The following is a 20,908-nucleotide window of genomic DNA, read 5'->3' as shown; positions in this document are numbered from 1 at the left end:
TTTTACCAAGAATTATTTTAGCCATAGCCAAGTCCTTGTCCCAGTTTACGCACCAGGAAACAAACATCCAGGAGGCTGAATGGAAACTTCTCTTTACATATGAAAGCACACTTCAAGGACCGAGGGTTGGCCTTACCCTCCTCGCACCTATGGGTAGCAGGGCTTCCCAGACACACCAAGAAAGGCATCCAAGGGAAGAGAGAGAGATGCCGAGGGAGGAGCAGCTCTGGAGCTTGCTTCCATGCAGACATGAAGAACCCAACCACGGTGACTTTCCCAGCACTGTGCCAAAACCATTTGTCCAAGCTGAGCGTGTGCTTCCTACATGACGTCAGATGTCTGGGCAGACAGCCAGCTTCCTATGGAAGTGATTTCAATTTAACTGTATTTATCATATGATTAATTGCATAAAGAGCCAGCAGCTTGCATAGGTATCCTTAAATTTTTGAATCTAAGAAAACAAAATATATTTTTTAAAATACGAAAAGAGTGAGGTAAACACATACAGATTTCATGCCTTTCTCTAAATGAATTCAAGAAAGGAGCAGATGCTGGCCAAGATGAATTCCATCCTTGCTCAGCTGGGACTCAGCAGCCTATGATGCAAAACTGAACATTCCCTCTTCTGCAACTTCACAGTTATTCCATACCCGTAATTATACGCTAAACAGAAAGCCTTGCCCTTCTACTCATGCTTCCTAATAGGCTCTCACAGCCTCAAGTCTTCTGTAAGCGTTCATAATTTTTTTCCCCACTTTTTTCCTTTATTTCAAAACATTTCTCTTTGGTGATGTACAGAAAACTCCACCCAACCAAAAAGCCAAAGCGATGTGAACACAGCTACAGGTCACTGAAACGAGCGCTCCATGTCCCACACAAGGCACTACCAGCACCTCCGTGCACTTCCACCTCGCCGTGTTCACCTACAGAACTCAGCACTCACACTGAAGTTTGAAGCATAGGGAATGCACACTCCAGAATATGCCCTGGGATGGGAGGAAAGCAGAAATGTAAACTAAAAAGGAGAAAAACAGCTCAATCTTGTCTTCTGCAGTATTTACTGCACATGGCGTATTTGCAATAGTGTGGATCACGTATCACTGTGAAGAGCATTATACAGCAAAGTGCTCATTAACATTCCACACATTTGGAGAAAATGAACTGAATGTGTCCATCCAGGCAAGGACACTTCTGCAGGAACCATCTTTTACAATATAAATCCATAAACAGGTCCTTAAAAGAATCTGCATTATCAACACATGCAAACAGAGTGCTTTTCAAGTTATTCCTGGCCAAAGATGATGTTATAAAAACCAGGCCATGCACACTGACTAAAAATCCCTGCATGCCTCACAGCACAGACAGTAACATAAAGGATACTTCACACGGAAGCACAGAACAGCAAGCATATCCTAAATTGCATGGCTTGTTTAAAATTTATTTACCCACTTTTGCTTTTGACTTGGCATATTTTGCAACCATAGTGAAGCAACAGAAACTAAATAAATGCAAACTGTAACCATGCTAGGCCCAGTGCTTATGCACAGACCCAACTCTGCCTTCTGCACGTATACTCTACACGGACCATGTGATAAATACGTAAATATGAAATCACACACTATATTGCAAACCAAAAACAATACTCCTCATTGACCCAGGAGAATGCACACTGTGCCATGTTCTCTCTCTGATTCTTCTTTTTATTCTCCACTTCATTTTCATAATGGTCCAGCACTTATTTTGCAGACTTCTTATACCATCTCCTCTCTAAGGTATGTGAATAATTTAGTCACCAGTAATGCATTATGCAATTTATTTTCAGCCAACAGCACAGCCCTCGTTAGGTGCAATTCATGGGAAGAAGCAGTTAATTATGGTAATTCATCTGCAGACCTAGGTGAGCAATTTCACTGTTATTCTGCTATCCTACTTAATATGCATATGTTGTATAAGAGCAGTTAAATGGTAACTTTCAGAAATGACATCCCAAGCCCAGATTCTGTAACGAGCTCTGAACCCAGCTCTGACAAAGAGCTACAGTAAACACTGCTTCTGGGAGGAGAAGGAGTCGATTTCCACAAACCAGCCTGCAAGACGAGGGCTTAAGGCAGACTGCTGAATAGTCCTCTACAAGATCCAGGAATTAATTCTATGCTATTGCATTGCACTATTTGCAGAATGGTATGTGATCATATAATTAGAGACCGTACAGCACACTCACACAAAGAACACTTTGGGGCTTGCTGGGGAGGGTGGGGGGAAGGCTCTTCTTAGAAGAAAATTACACTATCTGGCAATTCAGAGCTGATCTCAACAAGTCAGCAATGCTACCAGAGAGCTTTTCCCTCACCAACTTCAGAGGAATACATTTTCAGGTCTGATTTCTGCACGAGGAACAAAGAGTTCCAAACAAAACCAGCTGAGATTTTCAGTCATTAAGATGTCAGAAGTCTAAATAAAGCACTGTAGGAAAATGATCCAGAATGTACATCGATATAAAAAAATAATTCCTAAACCACAGCTCAATGATTACAGTGACTGGGAGCAGAGATGGCATTTGGTTCCCAACCAACACTACAAGAAGCACTTTGGAAAAGTGTGAGAAAACCATCCTGTCTGGCAGCTGTGGCAGGAGGGGAGCCGGGAAGGAAGGCCTCAGCCTGCAGCGCTCAGCTCCTCAGCCCTACCAGCAGTGTGGAGAAGGCAGTGCTCCAGCCTGGGGCTCCTCCTCACTGCACCTCTGCCTCAGCCCTCGGTAGCTGGGCCGCAGACTTCAAAGCCCCGCTGCTAGATGCTGCAGATCGTCCTGCACTGAGGGGCACAAAGGCACCCAATGGAAAGTCCAGCTGTCCTTAAGTAAAAATCTCAGGAGCTCGACCTGCTTTGGTCAACAGGCCAAACTGACCGACTGAGCCAAGCGCGTGTGCACAGCACTGGAGTTCAGGCATAAGCCAAGCCTAGAAATCTGCAACCCAACCCTCCAAATAAAGCCTTAAGTCATAACAGGCTTCAACGGCTGCTGCCTTCCTTCTGGAAGGCAGAGGAACTTCAATGTGAGCACGGTGTCCTCACAGAGCACTGCTCCACGCCATGCACATACACAGCCTCTCCATCTAACCTCACACTTGGGTACAGCTGCAGGTACAGCAGCAGTGCCTCCAGCTTCCCTCGGAGCAGCTGCGTGTGCTACAATGGCGCATTGCTGGAATTCAGAACTAAAACAAAGTGGTGTTTAAAGAGTGTAAAACTGCATAAGCCAAATAACACACTGCAAATACTTAAGTCTTCCAAGCAAAAGCTACTTAACTTAAACTTCAACAATTTTAAGGACACAACAAAGCACGTCAGACATTGAGACAAATGTCGGGTTGTAGAAAATTAAAAAAAAAAAATGCTACCCACTGTTGCCATCATTTTAAACAGTTTGCTTTTTATTCTCCTGAAACACGTGTGGCACTCAAATTACAACTTAACAAATGTACATATCCCCGGCTATTTAAAACCAAAAATCTGAAACATTAAATGTAAATCTTTCCACTCAAGCCGAGACTGGAAAACTGTCAGCCCTTAAAATGAGCTTCACAGAGCCTTAATGCATCTGCAAATGGCTTACTTGCTAAACATGACAAGCAAATTCCGAAATAAAGGGAAACCCTTTCCCTCACCACACACACTAATATTTTTCTTTCCTGGAGCTTGGATCACTTCCAGAGAACCTGAATCGACTTAAATAGAGTGATAATATATGTCTTACAAAGAACACGTCGACTGTCTCCAACCACCAGAAAATGGTTCAGCAAGGAAAGGAGTTCACTCAGCTCTTTCAAAAATATCCAAGGATCACACTTAAAAGCTTTTTTTCTTTTTTCCTTTTTTTTTTTTTAATTTTATTTCTTTTTTTTTTTTTTTTTCTTTTTTTTTCTTTTTTTTTATTATTATTTTTATCAATTAGGACCATGGCAACAGTTCTATGCGGTAAAAAAGGATGACACTACACAGGAATAAGACACTTTCATTCTGGAGTCATTCCAAAAAATGGGAGCACACTGTAAATTCACTCTTTTAACTTCAAGCCGCACTACCCAGTGAGTATAAATGCTTTCTTGCAATGTTTGAGGGATTTATTAGAGTGCTAGCAGGATTTTCTTTTTAAATTAACCAAAAGATACTTCTCAGTGTGAAGTACAGTGAAAATAAGGCGGCACAATACAGAAGTATGTCTCACAATAGTAAAAAGCACTTGCACACAACTTTCAGCACTATTCCCAAACTGACGAGATTTCCCAAATTCAGCAAAGCCACTCTAAGGAAGAGCAGGCCAAGGGGAACTGCAACCATGTGACGAAGAGCACGTCACTACTTACGGCCATTCCACATATGCACAAATGCAAGCAGCAAGGCACTGTGGGAGCACGAGCACTACGTCCAGGAAGGCCGTGAGGAGCACACACCGGTGTCTTTTGGCACTTCATACAACATTCCATCTCCCCCTTACTAAGCACACGAACACTCTGAACTTCATGAACCGCGCAGCCTGATGTAACAGAGCCCTGCACCATGCACGGACTACCAAAGCCTGTGACACACATAACCAGGAGGTACCTCCTGCATGCAGTCCCTGCCACGGAACTGCATGGACAAACTGCAGCAGAGCTCAGGAGAGGTCTGAAAACATCACATAGTGACCCACAATATACATTCCACTATCATATGGCACCCACATGAGGATGCCAAAAGCTTGCCATTAATTCTGTATCGGAATTAGGGGGGTACTTTACACTGTCTGTAAGCCACCACAACTGGAGGAGCCTTCTACTGCTGGGTAGGCAGACACACAGCTGACACTGTCACAAGCAGGAAAGGCAGCAGCCACAGCCACCAGCAGCCTCAGTGCTGCTAAGTGTTTACGTGTCCCAGTAGCACCTGCCTGAAGTACCATTCTGGTGCATGTTGTTTGCATGAACTACACTGCAAAGACCAGTTTCTGAAGAGGAAAAAAGACTACTCAAGCAAGGCCACAAGCTAACAACAAGAAAAAGCAAACAAATATAGTCTAACAGTTAAAAACACGGTACAACCAACTACATTGGCATTATTAAGATGTGCTAAAAGCAACAAAGAAACCGTTGTAGACAGACTAATCTTTCTGAACATCCCCAGGCAATTTCAATGGGATTCTCCCCCAGATACCACTGGATGATTACATCCACAGCTAAGTTTGCCCCTGCAGCAAGTCCCTATTACATATATTCTAGTTACACTACATATATCCTAATTATAGCAATTCACCAACAGTAAAAGCAATCCAGAGATGATCCACGACCCGCTGGCTTCAGTAGAAATGAGGTTCACTGTGACCAAGAGTAAGGGATACGGATGCAGAAGAGTTTCAGGAAGAAATCTGTTACCGACACCCCCAAAAGCACACCTTGCATTCTTTCAGCCCAAGCACATATACGCCAGAGGGACAGTACGAGCTCCTCTTCCACAGGCCTTACTGGGCAACAAGTGGAACAAAGTTGATGATACATTAGCCTCTTATTTTATGTTCTGCAAAAAAGTTAATGAAAAAAAAAAAAAAAAAAGGCACTTCAATATCAAGCAACAGACTATCATGCACATTAGGCTGTTTCAGGATTAAGTTGAAACATGAATTCTCCAAAGACAAGCATTCAGCTCTGAAGTCACAATTCTGCAAACTCATCTGTGCAGCGCAGGACAAAGGCGGCTGTCCGCACGTATCAGCTTGCAGTATCAAAGCTATATTTGTTCACCTCGAACAATGGGGCATGTGACTTGTCAACACTACCCACAATAAACACAATAAGATAAGGCCATGACTGATTTCATCACGACTTTGTTTTTGTTCATTTCAAGTCAATGCCAGTAAAATTCATGGCATGAAATCCTTTATTTCACAAAGCTCACCTCGCAGCGCACTGAGCTTCCCATTCAAACTTCTTCAGCTTCTTGCGCTCTCACTAAACACCCATGCCAACCTCCTCTAAAGCCTCCCTTTGACTTGAGCGAGCCTTGGATCGATGCTTTATGTGGGAAGCCAGGATTATTTTTATCAATTAAAGGCCCTGCCAAACCCTGTCGGCCCCGTCTCCTCCATGCCAGCAGCAGTCAGAGCTCCTCGTGGCATGGCCACCGCACCATGGGCTGCACAGGAGGGGCAGCTCCTCTGTATGCGCTGAAGGTGGGAGAAAGGGGCAGAAAGAGAAAAGGGGGAAAACAAAAAGGTCACGAGGGAAACGCACGAGTCTGGAGCAAAGCACTGACTGAAGAACAGATGGGGAGAAGGTGAAAGAATAGTCCAAAAATCACAGGAGCAGAAAAAGAAAGGAAGGAAATCAAAAAAGGGGAGATTAGAAAAACAAATAAAGACTTAGAAGGGATTACAATGAAATGATGCAAAGTGCAGTGCCCGAGACAGAGCCCCATGTGCAACAGCAAAGCCCGTAACAGCAAACAGGGGAAGCAAAACCAGGCAGAGCAGAGGGCAGGAGCCTGCAGGAAGGTGTGCGTGTTCACGAGAAGAGCAGCACAGCCCTACACCACTCGCGTTAATTAGCAGGGCCTCAGAGGGTTCCTTTAATGATACGCAACAGCAGCAGCCCCAACAGCACTCTCCTATTCTTCTGAGCTAACAAATAGAACCAGACAGCCAAGGGCATGTGGATGTACATTACAGTTCTAAACTTACCACTTATAGTAATATAATGCAAATGAAATCTGATTAATTTGATCACTGAAAACATTTTTGAAAACATAGCATTTCTTTCTTCTCCCTTGGAAAGCTCCATCCCAGGAGCAGACAGTTACACAAGGCAGCAAGGAAAGCAGGGAGCACGTGACACCAACAAGATTTTGCATATTTAACATGCTAAGGAGCAGCAGAAAGCTGCATTTATCAAGGTCCAACATACACAAGCTCTGATGCTGGCTGGTAGTTTAGCAGAACAGAAAGCCTCAGTCTGTGCGATGGAAGAACTCCTGGGTAAAGGCCGACACTTCCCATACCTGCAGAGCCTCTGGTAGCAAGTCACCAGCAGCACCGAAGAATGAGTTGGAACATCCCGTGGGCTATTTCAAAACTCCTCTGAGCCCTCACTTAATTTAAACTCTCTTTAGGGTTCTGTCCATGCGAACAGGATGGTTACAAGGGCCGCTGTGCCCCCCAGCACGCCCATCCCGGTCCTGCTGCATCAGAACCCTGTGGTTGGCCCAATGCGGGGATAAGGCGATGGGAACCCCCGGCCCAGTGCCCGCAGAAAGCAGAGAGCTCATTTTAGGAGATAAGCAACACTCATCTGTTTTGCCAGAAAACTATGTACCTGGGTGCCCAGGCACCCAACAAACAGCCAAGGAGGGATCTGACAAAACACTCCTACAACTTCATTTCTAATGCATTTTGTACGGTGTGTTACAAGGCAGAATCTTATAGAGGCCCTTGACGAACTAGAAACAACCCATATCGAAATAACCTTGCATGTGCAGACAGCAGAGGAACCGACTAGCACGGCCTTTGCCAACAGTACAGTAAACACATTGATATTTCTAATGTAATCAAAGGCCATTCAGAATTTGCCGTGGAAGATGGTAACAGACATACAAAGCATTTTTCTTACAACTCAACCACTTGAGACAAGTATTTACTATAATGATGAAAGCTGTTAAAAAAAAGTTGGTTTACATTAATCAGCTACATTTAGATATCCGTTCCTGCTATCAGATTGAGCTTACCAGAACTGCTTAGTAGGCTTTTTCACTCTGGCTTTCTCTTCTAATTGCAATTAAACATTCGGAAGTTTTGTATTTCTACGTTTTCTCATCTCACACGGCGCTGGAAATTTACCATCTAACCACGATACGCCAGATTGAAGAAATTCAGTTGTGCATTTGAAACACAGTGAAAAAATCAGGTTCCACATCTGCATCAGCAAAACACTCCCATTATAAAGAGAGCACAGGCCCTGCTCCTGTACACCTCAGGTCTGCTGCATCAGCCATGGGAAACAGCTTACCTGTTGCTACACAACGCGTGTTTGCAGCACAATTTATTTCATGCCAACATTAATAGATGGTTTGACAGCACTGTTCTTCATTTTCCTCCATCCGCATCTGCGCTAACTTTGCTCTGAAAGTACATTACAAAGTATTAAATCTGAACAAACACAACTCCAAAGTAAATACGCTGCAGATTCACAAATAGCCGCAGTGGCAAAACTCCACATTTTCACAGAACGCTTCCTAATTAAAATTTATCGCTAATAGTTTGCATTTCAGGAATGCATGTTTCTGTTAACATCCAAGCAAAAAAATTCTGCGCTGGGGAAGAATGTTGACATCTGTACAAAAATTAGCTGCGATTCCTCGTTTAACAGCCGTGTTCCCTTTGCAGCACACGGCAGTGCAGGACACACTGCCAAACCGAAAGCACCAACACTTCCTTTAACCTAGCACAGGACAAATAAATGCACTCCAACAGCTTCTATATCTTGCATGCCCTACTTTTTTGACCCAGATCTCTTGTTATTTCCCCCATAGGTCTACGCAATAGCAAAACTATTTTTTTTCCTACAAATTTAGACTTAATCTAAAAGAGGTAAAGTTGTCATCATTTCTGTGAGCTCAGCAGACCCAGAAAGGGGGGAGGGGGTCAGCAAACAGACTCAGTTCAGATGAAATCAATTGGTATTTTAACATTTTCAGCCGCACTTAATGCTGCCAACTGCTGAAACTAATAGCAACATTTCTCACCTGGCCCAACACAACTGTAGGTTAGACCATTGCCAGTGATAAACGAAAAATATTTAATATTTGTATTACTCTTTTTCAAGGCAAAAATGTACGTTCAGAAGTCACGCTGACACTCAAGCACCTATCAGTCTGGCCAAAAATGCCCACAGAAGACACGCACAACTCACTGTACTTCCTCTGTGCCAGTCTAGAAGACTTCTAGGAATCGAAGTGCTCCGTCCTTGCCTGCTACTCTCAGGGAACCAGCAGGGGACTGGAATCCACCCCACGTGTGCCTGCTGTCAGAGTTTCCAGCTCTGAGCTTGGCCAGAGGTTATCCATGGGCCTGAACTTTAACACCAGTAATGTCAAAAGGACGCAGCTTATATATCTACAGCTCCAAACCTTGACAACGTCTGTGGTTCAGGCACCACGTATTCATAAATAGTAAATATCTGACTTGTAACTCGTAACTTTGGGAAAATGTTTGGTTGTAGAGGCGTTCAGAAGAGTTGTGGAACATGTCACACAGTCCCAACTCACACAATCTGCAGTAGGTCACCAGCCAGCTCCATGGCAGACTCACACAAAGGCAGGGAAGCGACTCAATCTCCCTGCCTGCCCACCAGCGGGTTAAAGGAGTCCCAGCATGAGCTGCAGACAGCTGGATGCTGCCCAGCCAAGGACTGCACCGCTCCAGTGACCAGACCAGTGCCTCTGCACCTCCAGCCAGCTGGAACAGCACTGTATGCAGTTCTGCACAGAGCATGGGATGTGGAGAGCCTGTTATGCATGCCTACACTGAAGAGAAACAGAGATGCATCTCCAAAAATCACTAAAAGGAGAAAAATATGTTCCTTCTTCGGATGATTCTAAATTTTTTAATGCCAGACAACATGAACAAACACGACTGCTTCTTTGCAACATGGAGTCTCAAGAATTACAATAAACACAACACAGCCTTCACTAATACAACTCCCAGAAACAGAAACTACACCCTAATGGGATTTTGCAAAAGCCAGCAAGCCATGCACGAGACTTGTTTCGAGATGCTGAGCACACGCGGCGACTGCCAACTCGAAGTGCAACTGCGGGGACTCAGCACCTCTGCAAACACAAGCGTATCAGTACCCTGCTTCACAGATGTGGAAGGGCCCCGTGCAGGCGCTGAACCAGGCAGGCACACAGCACTGCTTCTGAAACAAAGTACTGCCAATTCACCGAGCACTTTCATCATTATTTCTGAGATAAGAACACATACCTCAAGTCTCTTTAGCAAGCAGCCCCCCAGGGCTCAGCTGCACCATGGCTAGCCAAGCCAGCCGGACCTGCGAAGCCAGCAGTTGGACACGTTTTCCCATTCAGCCACACAAGCTCCTAGTTGGGATGACCACTTGTTTGTTACCAAGGAAGACGTTTATAAGGCTCCTTTGTAGAATAAAAAGGAGAGGGTAGAGGACTGAAGAGAACCGACGTGGTACTGGAATTCAACATCAAGGTTTCAGAGGATATGTTAAAATACAGTTCTACAGGTCTTTCAGAAACAGAGGAAAACTCAACTCCCAGTTCAAACATGGCCATTAAGACTCCATGGCGTTTTGTATAAGCCATTTCAGCCTTGTTTTCATGAGAAGAATGGAAAGGGCCTCCCTGTTACGGCCAAGGTAGCACAAGGCAGAACCCGAACAAGAACACAGCTCCTAGTTCCCACACAAACGGCAGTGATTTCCAGACCAGGCTTCCACACTTCTATACTCAACCCACCAACTCTCCTGAAATGACAGCCATGCTGCTGCGATCTCACTGCTTCTTACCTCAAGTCAGCTAATTCAATTTTGCTAAATTAAAAGAAAAAAAAAATGGAGTCAATATATTCCCCTACAGTTTCATCTGCAAAAGATAATTCTTATTCCTTATTTCATTGTCATACTTTATCTCAGAGGAAACCAATTATGAGATGAATAAGGCAGTCTCTATCCACTCCGTTTGGTATCACTAGATGAACTTTTTCCTAGTAAAGTCACTCTTCTCATTAAGCTACTTCACAGAAATTAAGATCATCTAATTTGAGACCACAGTGCTTGGAAAGCTGCACATACTGAGGACAGCAATACCTGAAGCAATGGCAGGAATGTAGGAACCGTTTCTTCAACACTTGTTAATTTGAAGGTACAAAATTAATGCTGCAACGCAACACAAATGCACTGAGAAGAGCCATCAATCATCTTTCCTAACAGTAAGCTTCAGACATTTCTTCACCTAACACAAATATTTATACTAAGAAAACGAGCACACAGAAAGTCTATTCTCCTATTTGTCACTTCTTGCAGCAGCCCTACATGGGCGCGCTGTGTACGCACGCTTTCACTTCTTTCCCGGCCCACAGTACTTGCATGAGCAGATGGTTACAGCTTTAAACGCACACGTTACTGAGGACTGTGCAGCGCACACATGTAAACACACAGTAAGGGTGGTCACACACAGGGCATTAATCACAACTCTCAGTGTAAACAAAATGAATGTTCTTAGAACTTAGTGGTATTTCCACACAACACACCTCAGCATTTCCGCAACCTCCCCATCTCGTCAGCAGCAGAAGTCCCCTCCAGTGAAGTCACCGAGCTCACAGCACCATGACCCCAAGTGGCCAAGGGCCATGGAGCTGACGGGACAGATGGCCACGCAGGCACGAACTGGGGCTCCGCATGTACTGAGGAAAGGTGCCTCACTGGCCACGCTTTGGCCTCCCCAGAACACTGAATAGCACTTTGATACCAAAAAAAAAAAGATCAGCATCAAGAAAGAGGCACATCCCATTGCCTGCCACTAATGCAAAACACACTCATCTGTGTGCGACTCAACAGACATCTGTGGAGCTCATTCAGCCGAGCTATGCTGCTGATGTGCATGAAGTTGTGTGTGTTTCTTTACAGGACTTCCTGACTTCTGCACAATTATATCCTTGTAGGATGTGGGTCTTTATTGCCACTACGAAATTTCTAACAGCAAACACATTCTGACTCGAACGTGAAGTCCATGTTAAATTAAATTCTGCATTCAAAATCAAGTTAGGTAAAATAACTCAGTTTGTGTTACGTTATTTGGATCTGTTCTTCCTAACTAAAAAATATTACCTGAAAACAACATTATAAGCAATTTTAACTATTTCCCCTAATCCATCCATGCCTCTTTATGCATAGGCTTGTAGCACTTTTTAGCATCAAACTCTTTCATGATAGAAACAGAACTCCGAAGTGCTGTTCCTAGGTACTTAGCACTTACGTGATGCCTTACAACTTCAAAGCACTGCACAAACATCAATAATTACCATAGAGAGCAAAAACTGAAAGCACCTATATTAAAAAAATGGAAAAAAATCATGACTACCTGTTTGAAGGGGAAAAAAAGCTTAAGAAAGAGAACCTAACTGTAATCATGACATTCTTCATGCTATCAACACATGCTACGGCTGTGCATATTGATATGAAGTAAAAATTATCAACTCCTGCACAGCATCAGAAGAAAGTCAAACCCAACTCCTTCCATACTCTCGCATCGCACTTCCATCCCATGGAGAGAGGAGCAAACATTTCCAGGCACTCTCTAGCACCAGTTCCCAAGGCATGGCACCACACCAGCCTTTGTTTTTACGGAGCCAATTCCATACTCCCCAAGAAACCCAACAGCGGTGACAGTATAAGGTCACAGATGATGTTAAGACACTGCCGTTCCATTGGGCCTTACCCAAAGGGAAAGCAAAATGAATGGCTACAAGAAACCACAGAAAGTTTGCTACTTTGATGCACAGTGCACCACCCGCATCCTATGGACAACCCATCAACAGCACAGCTCCTCTTCTCTCCGGCCAGCAGGAACAACCCAGGAACAACCTCTCCTCCACAGACACTCACCAAAGTTCAAAGACATACAAAAGGATTTGCAGGACCAAGCCTTAACAAAACATGTTCTGAAAGAAGCGCTCACACAAACGCACCCAAAGGAAGGCCCCAATCCAACTTCATGGCGCTGGGCCTTGACGCAGGCTGGCTTGGCACAGGCCAAGGCCCCACACCAAGCCCCCAAGCAGGGGTAGCGCCCAGCAGCACAGCAGAGCCCTCAGGATACAACCAAACGCCCCATCCATGCTCAGCACCACGGGACGCTCAGCCCAGAAGGCCCCCAAATCCGCTCCTCCCGACTGCAGCTGGCTGAGCACACAGGAGCACGTCGCGTGGTCACCCCACACATCAGCCGATTCACACCGAACGGAGCTCGAGGCGGCCGGGCACACCGGAGAGCGCACACAACTTCCCTCCTAAACTTCCCCGCGACCAACGCGCCCAACTTCCCGCACCGCTCACGTGCGGCACCCACAGCCACAAACTTTCCTCCCGGGGCCCCGCAGCCCCGGGCCGGACCACCGCCCCTCCCCCCAACCTCTGGCCGGGCCCCGCGGACCCCCGCGCCGCCCTCCCGGCCCCCTACCTCCGCAGCTCCGTTCGATGCCTTTTTCCCCCTTTTTTAATCTATTTTTTCTCCTCTCTCTCTCTCTCTCTCTCTCTCTCTCTCTCTTCTCCCTTTCCCCTCCCCCTCCGCCAGAAGTAAATATGTACGGAGAGGAGCGGGGGGAGGGGAGCGCTCCTCTTTACACAAATCGAGCTAAAAATAGGCGATCCGACACCCGCCTCACCACGGCTCCTTTATTTAATTCACCCCCCGACGCCTCAACGTTGCGTTTCCCCCCTAAAAACCTCCCCAAAACGCGGCCCGGTGGGGGGAGGGGCGGCCAGCGGCGGCGCGGGTTGGGGGAAGGGACGTGGGGACCACCCCGCACCCCGCAGCCACGCGCACCCCCACGCCGCTTCCGAAGCCCCCCGGATCGGCCCCGAAGCGGCGCCCATCCCCCGGCACTTACCTGGGCGGCGGCGGCGGCGGCGCTCCCCTTCCCTGGGAGCGGAGGCGCGAGAGGAATCCGCCCGCGTCCGCCTCTCCTCCGCGGTTGTTTTTATACGGCCATAGAGACAGACGGGCACATGTCTGTGTGTGTACACACCGAGAGGGATAATCGCTTTTTTATTATTATTATTATTGTTATTATTTTAAGTCCACGGCGAGAGGTAAAAAAAAAATAAAAATAAAAAGGGGAAAAAAAAAAAAACACCACACACACACGGGAGGAGGAGGAGGAGGAAGAAAAAAAAAAAAAAAAAAAAAAAAAAAACCACCACCACGCAGCCACCAAACAGCGCTGTGATATTCAATTATATCCCGAGCCAGCGAGCGGGGGAGGGGAGGGTGGGGAAAGAGGGGGGATTAGAGATTAAGTCCCGAGGAAGGAGGAAAAAAAGTAATATCTGTGTGTGTGCGCGCGTGTGATTTAGATTGAGGAGGAATTGAGGCAGAATGTGAAAGCTGTTACTAAGGGAAGGAGCCAAACGGCTCGGAGCAGCCAACGGCTCTCAGACACTCCGCGCCGGGAGAGGGTGCCCAGCCGCACGGAAATGGGCGCGGGGGGAGCGGGGCCGCCGGGAGGGACGGGAGAGCGGGAGGGAGCGGCGGAGCGGGGCCGGCCTGCTGCGGCCGCCCGGCACAACAAACCTGCGGCGGGGCGGGGGGCGGCGGCTGGGCCCCCACCTCCTCCTCCTCCTCCTCCTCCTCCTCCTCCTTCTTCCTCCCTTCCCCTCCGCCCGCTCGCTCCTCGCGCGCCCGCGCGCTCCAGGCAGGCGCAGCGTCGCGCGCGAGGGGAGGAGGGCTGAGGGCCATGGCGGGAAGGGGAGCGGGGCGGGGAGGCCGGCCGCGGGGTCAGGAGCCCGGGCGGCGCGGCCGGTTGGGCCTCGGCGTTTGTCTAGGAAAGATGTGAATGGCGCCGTGTAACTGCGGCGCTCACGGCGTGCTTGGCTCCCGTGGCACCAGGAACAGGGCCTGAGGATCGGCACCTCTCGACGCCCGTGCCCATTTTCATTTTGTTGAATAAAAATAATCCTCCGCAGTGATAACGTCTCCTACCTGCGTGCTGTTCATTTTTAGAATATGAAGCTGTTCATCATTTCTGTTGCAGGTTTGTTTATTTTTTTGTTGATCTGAACCACATTCATCACTGGGCGATCCTTTCCATCACACAATGCTTTTGCAACAGTATTTCACGCTCTTGGGCATTGGTCCAGCGCTCATCGGCACTGCAGTGACCGCCAACCACCACGGGCCCCACTGCAGCACCAGGTCCTGTATGAGGCTCCCACCAACACAGGGCTGAAATGGATCTCCACATCACCACCGTTCTGCAGAATGGCCAAAACAGGACCTTCATGTCACCGCTCTTCTGCAGAATGGCCAAAACAGGACCTTCATGTCACCGTCTTTCTGCAGAATGCACTTCCACCAGGCCTGACACAATAGGATTGTGGACGCACGGGCCACAAACGTAGCTGCTTTTTGTTTAATATCTCGAAATTGCTGGAGAATCACACTCATCCCAACTCTAGAGCTAAGGTTGTGTTTCAGCTGAACGCAGGCAGATTTCATTACCTGAGCTGCAACTTCCAAGCCAATGGGACTCTTCTGCTCCATGACATCGTGATGAAAGCAGATGGGGTGGGTCTCTGGGTGCAGCATCATCTCGCAGTGCTCATTTTTTAGGGTCATGTCCATGGGCTTCCCTTTGTTTTAGAAGAATAGTATTTAAATTTTGCAGAAAGCACGTTGGGGTTTTTTCTTGCATCGCAAAATTATTTCATTCTGAGAAAACCGTGGGCCTTCAATCCATTTGCTTTAAGAAGACTAAATTGTATGAGGAAACTGAAGTCTCTAGAAAGCTAGGCAGCATGTTTGTAATTGCAAAGTGCTCAACCTTTATTTCTGTAATAATTTTGATGGCAAAGTGGACAACTTTCTCTTCTCAGTGCTGGTGCGTAGGCTTTAAGGATGCAGTAAATTTATGAAGTCCAACACCAGAATTTCAGAGAAGGTTGTTGTCATCTGAAGGAAGACATGAGCTGTTTGCTGAAGGTTGGGAAACGTAAGAAGGGGGGGAAGAAGTGGTGAGAGATTCACTCGCACCTTCCTGTGTTATCATCTCAGATGTGTCCGTGCGTCTAAAGGAGTTTAACCTCTCTGTACTCGGAAGGACTTATTTCCTAGTTAGGAGCAGATAAGGAGTAACAGTGGGTGGAGGAAGGGGGAATGGGAGCATGCACGTAGCCTGAGGCAGAAGGAAAGATAAGGGACCTCAAGTAGAGGACTGCCCTGATGGAGGATGTGGGAGGGGCTGCAAAACATCCTCAAGATAGCAATAGGAGATATAAGCCCAGAAACGAGGGAGGGAAAACCCCTCAAGTGTGCCTTGTTTGGCCCACAGAAACTGCAAACACTGCCTTCCCATCCATCTGCCGAGCAGCGACAACATGCTGAGCTGAAGTCATCTGGCTGAAGGTTTCTGTGGTCTCCTGTTCACCAAATGTTCAGTCACAATTCCAGCGTGCCAGGCTTTCACTTTCGATTATCGCGCACTGAACTGGTGATTACCTGCATGCATGTTCTGCCCTGCAGAATCTGCGAAGTGCATGCTGGCAGATGTATGCTGCAATAACCTTACCCCTTCCATTTTGTTCCATTTTCTCTTACTTTACTATGGCCCCAGCTCAGTGAACACCTCACGAGCCTGCACAGGGCATTGCTTCGTGCTGCTGCTTTCCATGGTCTCATCACCTCAACTTCTGGGAAGTCTTCTCACAGCCATATTTATAAGGCATATCCTTAAAATAGCTGAAATTACTTGTAACAGTGAGTGCTCCGCCTACTAAGCACATAGAAGCAAATATTTGCAATAACTGGACCGGTGTTTGCACAGCACCAAGCACACCGCCTGGACTCCATAAATAATAATACTTGGCACTCACAGAGGGGTTTCCATTTTCAAAGCACTTTAGTCATAACCCTTGACACCTATATGGCCTTTTACATCTTTACAAGAATTAATTAATCCTCACAGTGTCCTGTGAGATAGGTATGTGTTGCAGTAATAACAATAACAACAATTAATAATTCATGCATTCTACTCGAAAATCACTTCAGGGATTAAAATGTGTCTGTAATACTAGGGTTTTTTTTATTAACATTTTCCAGCAAATAATAAAACCCATGCTATTGTGTTAAATCTGTATATTATCTGACCATAAATCTTCTACAGACTGGGACGGAGCTAAAGGCCGAGTGAGGTGCCAGAACATCAGCAGGAATTAGATTACCGAGTTCAGAAAAGCAAGCTCGAGCCCAGTCCACCATGCAGCTTAGGTGCCAGAATGAAACTTGCCATGTATGGCAGTGCATAAATAAATACGAGCAACCCAGGAATGTTCTTCGTTCATTTTTAGCTCTTGTTTATGCAAAGACTCTCCCGGTTACAGCGTGCATTGTATTACCCTGTGCTGCACGAACACAGCCCCAGTGATACGCTCTTACTGGGTGAGAAATGACAGTGACTCAGCAGCACATTGTGCAACAGGGAGACCAGGGACAAGTCTGGCCAATACTGGGGCAAACCTTCCCTCCTAAAAATTACCATACTGCCTTTGATATGCAGGCGAGTGCTGGTTAAACCTGATATTTAAACAAGTGGGGCTGAAATCTTGCTGGCTTTAATAGAAGGAATGAGCTGCTCCTACTGCATCTGGCTGTGGGTTTGCTGGCGTAAGAGGACGGTGGCTATCGAGGGAAATGGAAGTTCACCACTTTGAGATCCTTGAAGCAGCCATTAGCCACACGGTCACAGCAAAGCTGCATTCATGGCAGAGTTCTAACTCCCATCTCACATCCTGCAATGGCCAAGCAAATCCAAACTTGTTTTATTTTAACAACATTATGAAAAGGGTGCGGTACTGGCAGCTATCACACACCTCTGAAGTTTCAAGCGAGACATACCTGGCTGCAGCTTGAGATCAAAACGGATTATCTCATGGCACCAGGATGTGGTTGCAAAAATTCGGTGTTTTAAGTGTCATGGTGATTCATAAAACAGTCCACATTACGTGGTACAATTGCTAAATAAAAGTACAAGCACAAAAGGCGCAAAATCTACTAGATATTTACCTTCATCACTATCACATCATGTTTTAATATTTCCTGGCAGCACAGGAATGCAGCCAATTTGAAGAGGATTCCTTTTTCTCACCAACACTTAAGCTCCTGCTTTTCTCTCATTATAACTACGTTGTTCTCCTCCTCCACACGAGCAGAGGACTGGGAGCCAGAACTGTTTGCTCTCTAATCAGAGTCCTGAAAGGCTCCTCATGTGGCCTTCAGCAAGTTGTTTATTATCAGTGCATGAGCTTCCATCTATAAAAAGAGAGGACTAACACAGCTACTAATGATGATTATATTGTTAACACATAATTATCTATCTCACAAGAAAATTTTGAGGGTAAATTAGTGTTTATTGTAAAGTATTTTAAAGATGGTGATGTTATTTATAGGAGGGCTATACTTTATGTACAGAGGACAGCAATTGTGGAAAACCATCTTCTAATTAGGTTTTGCTGATGATATCGCCAAAAATATCAATCAGTACTTTCAGAAGTCCTTGACTTTTCAATTTCTTATGTTATAGACATCAGATGTTTTCTTGTAGATAGCTATATCCACATATAGAAGACCTTAAGCATCTTTTTCTGATATATTAAACATAAAGTGAACTATACGGCCAAAGCACGCCCTGCAGTACGTTATTAGGCAACTTACTCCAACGATTAAAGCCACTGTGAAGTCAATAGGAGGTAGGTTGTTTTTTTTTCCCCCTTCCACCCCTCCCACCCCACGAGCTGGAATTTCATCCTAGACATTCACTGCTCTTCACCCACGTGCTCAACACCCAAAGCACACCCTAGCGTGGATCAGGCTTTGTTTTATACAGCCCCTTAGCTCTGAAATGGTGCGTGCAGGTACTTATCTCAGAGTGATGCACGGCATCAACACGGGTCCAGCGATAAGGATTACGTTGCCTGAGCCTCCTGAATTTCCCCTTTTTTGTCAATTATCTACATTTTGTGGAACATTCCTTTCTCTCAGCTTCATTCTTGAGGACTTGTGATAACGTATCATACTCCTCTGAACCAGTTGTAATCTTCACAACCTCTGATGCGCACTGACAACATTAACTGTGAGCCGCTGCAGTAGATTAAGCAGCGTATTTCCACAAAACATTTCCAATACAAGACCAAATTTTATGAGCTATGTGAGCATTCAGTGTAACATTTCTAGCAGGTACATAAAACACTCCAGGGTATATACAGAAAGACATTTGACCAGTGCTGTGTGTATTAGAAATAGCTCTCCATCTTTCACAGTGCTAGATGTGTGGCACAACATGAGATCAACAGACAGAGAGAAAAAAAAGGACAGAAACAAAACCAAAGCACATGGTGGAAGAATGAACGGAGAATTATTTCCTCAGCTGAGCCAATATTTCCTACAACACGGCTTTCTGTGAGTCAGCGTTTTTGTGCCACAGACCTTAAAATAGCAGAAGTGAGATAACAGTAGGCTTGTTGGAAGTAGAAATTTGCAAGGGACACAAAAAGGAAAAAAGAGAACAAGTTTATAACTAAGAGAGTAGAGATGAGCATGGCAGTGACCTGCTGTTAATAAATGACTGTAACAAATAATCCTAAAAAGATGGTGTTTAGCTGAGATTGTAAGACACGGAAAATTCTAGGGATGTGGGAAGTCCACAGCCTGGAGGTTCGGCAGCTCCCCACCCTTCTTACTGCACTAAGGGCAGAAAGTTCAGCATCACCATTCTTCTCTTCTCCCTTGTGTGCCCTTGTACACAAGCCAGGGTGGTTTCAGCCCAGCCCCAGAACCTCCTTTAATTTTGCTTACGTTGCTGAGAAGCCCTGGGCCAGAGCTGGCAGAGAGGAACCTCAGGCGAATTCCTCACTGATTTCACACAGCTCAGGACAGGGCTTAACAAATGTATGTAGGGGAGGAGGGAGAACATTTCTAGAGGCACAGCGAAGCAGGGGATGGGCTGGCAATTATGCAGATTTGTTGGCTGCATCCCAGCCCTTGGTGGTTCTTCAAGGGCTGTGCCTGCTATTTGAGGCCAAAAATTAGTCTAATGCCTGGATGAAAAGCGTCTCTCACCAAACCCATCAGCTTCCCCATTTGCTTACATAATGCGCAGCGCACCCAGATAAAAGAATTCCCAGTGGGAGCAGGGATCATGTGCCCGCTTGCCGTTCTGCACCGCCAGGAATAAGCAACGAACATGCAAAGGGGGGACCCACATCACAGCCTGTACAAAAATGAAGATCATTATTAAAATGAACACAAAAATGAGAACAGCATTGGAACAGCCCCTGCTCCAGCTGGTCCCTCTCATGCTTCCACGTGCCCCCAGACTGTACAGCCAGTTCCCTCCATTCCCCGTTTCTGGTAAGAACACAACACTTGCTAGCTGAATTGGACCAAGGGCACTTGCAAAAAAGCGACAGTCCCACACAGATCCATAGCATTTGTCTTTTATTCTTCACTTCTTCTTATCAAACCCAAGTGCTGAACAGGGGCAGCTGCAACAGCTGTGCAATGTAAGCAAAGCTGCGGCGTGGATGCTGCCCTGGTTTACACAGCAGGTTATTTTTAAAGTGAAGGGCAAGAGCTCCATCTCTGCAGCATCTCAGCACAGTCAGACTGCTCTGTGCAATCGCATCCTTCCCCTCCATTGTTCGGGATTTTTTATTTTAAAAAGTCCACGAGGACATAAAAAACTTCATTTCCCACATCCTGTCATTAAGCAGCTGTATTCCGAACAATGAACGATGACAAACCAAAGTAACAGTTCTAACCAAAGCAGGATTACACTTGGCACTGCTATTTGTTACGTGCTTTGCTGGACAGCAAGACAAATGTGTTCTTTTGCTACCCTTCCCTGCTGCCAGCGCTGTCCCCTATTAATACATAACTGCACTATTGGAGGGAGCAGCACAGCCAGCACTGCTGCTCCTCATAACAGTTCCAGGATGAGACCCAAAAATCAATCAAGGTCTGGGCTGAGGGTCTGCAGCACTGGACTGGAGCTTTGGTTCGTCTTGCTGGCTTCCCACCTCAGGCACTGATGTGTCAGTACTTGGTGCTGCACCAAAAGAGGTGTCTGGGAGGCACTGCACTGCTG

At 46.1% G+C, this 20,908-nt stretch overlaps 1 protein-coding gene across 1 annotated transcript in view; it reads right to left on the bottom strand.

Annotated features, from left to right (window-relative positions):
• Positions 1 to 13,265, bottom strand: part of TBL1XR1 (TBL1X/Y related 1) — a gene marked incomplete at its 3' end in the record, with an annotated part of 85,255 nt that extends 71,990 nt beyond the window's left edge. The window contains exon 1 of the mRNA XM_079539860.1: positions 13,231 to 13,265. The remainder of the gene's footprint in view (positions 1 to 13,230) is intronic.
• Positions 13,266 to 20,908: the final 7,643 nt, after the last annotated feature.

Source organism: Tetrao urogallus (assembly GCF_951394365.1).
Source record: "Tetrao urogallus genome assembly, chromosome: 9".
In the NCBI taxonomy this organism is placed as follows: domain Eukaryota; kingdom Metazoa; phylum Chordata; class Aves; order Galliformes; family Phasianidae; genus Tetrao; species Tetrao urogallus.
Note: the sequence above shows the minus strand (reverse complement) of the source record. Positions and strands in the feature narration are given on the sequence as shown.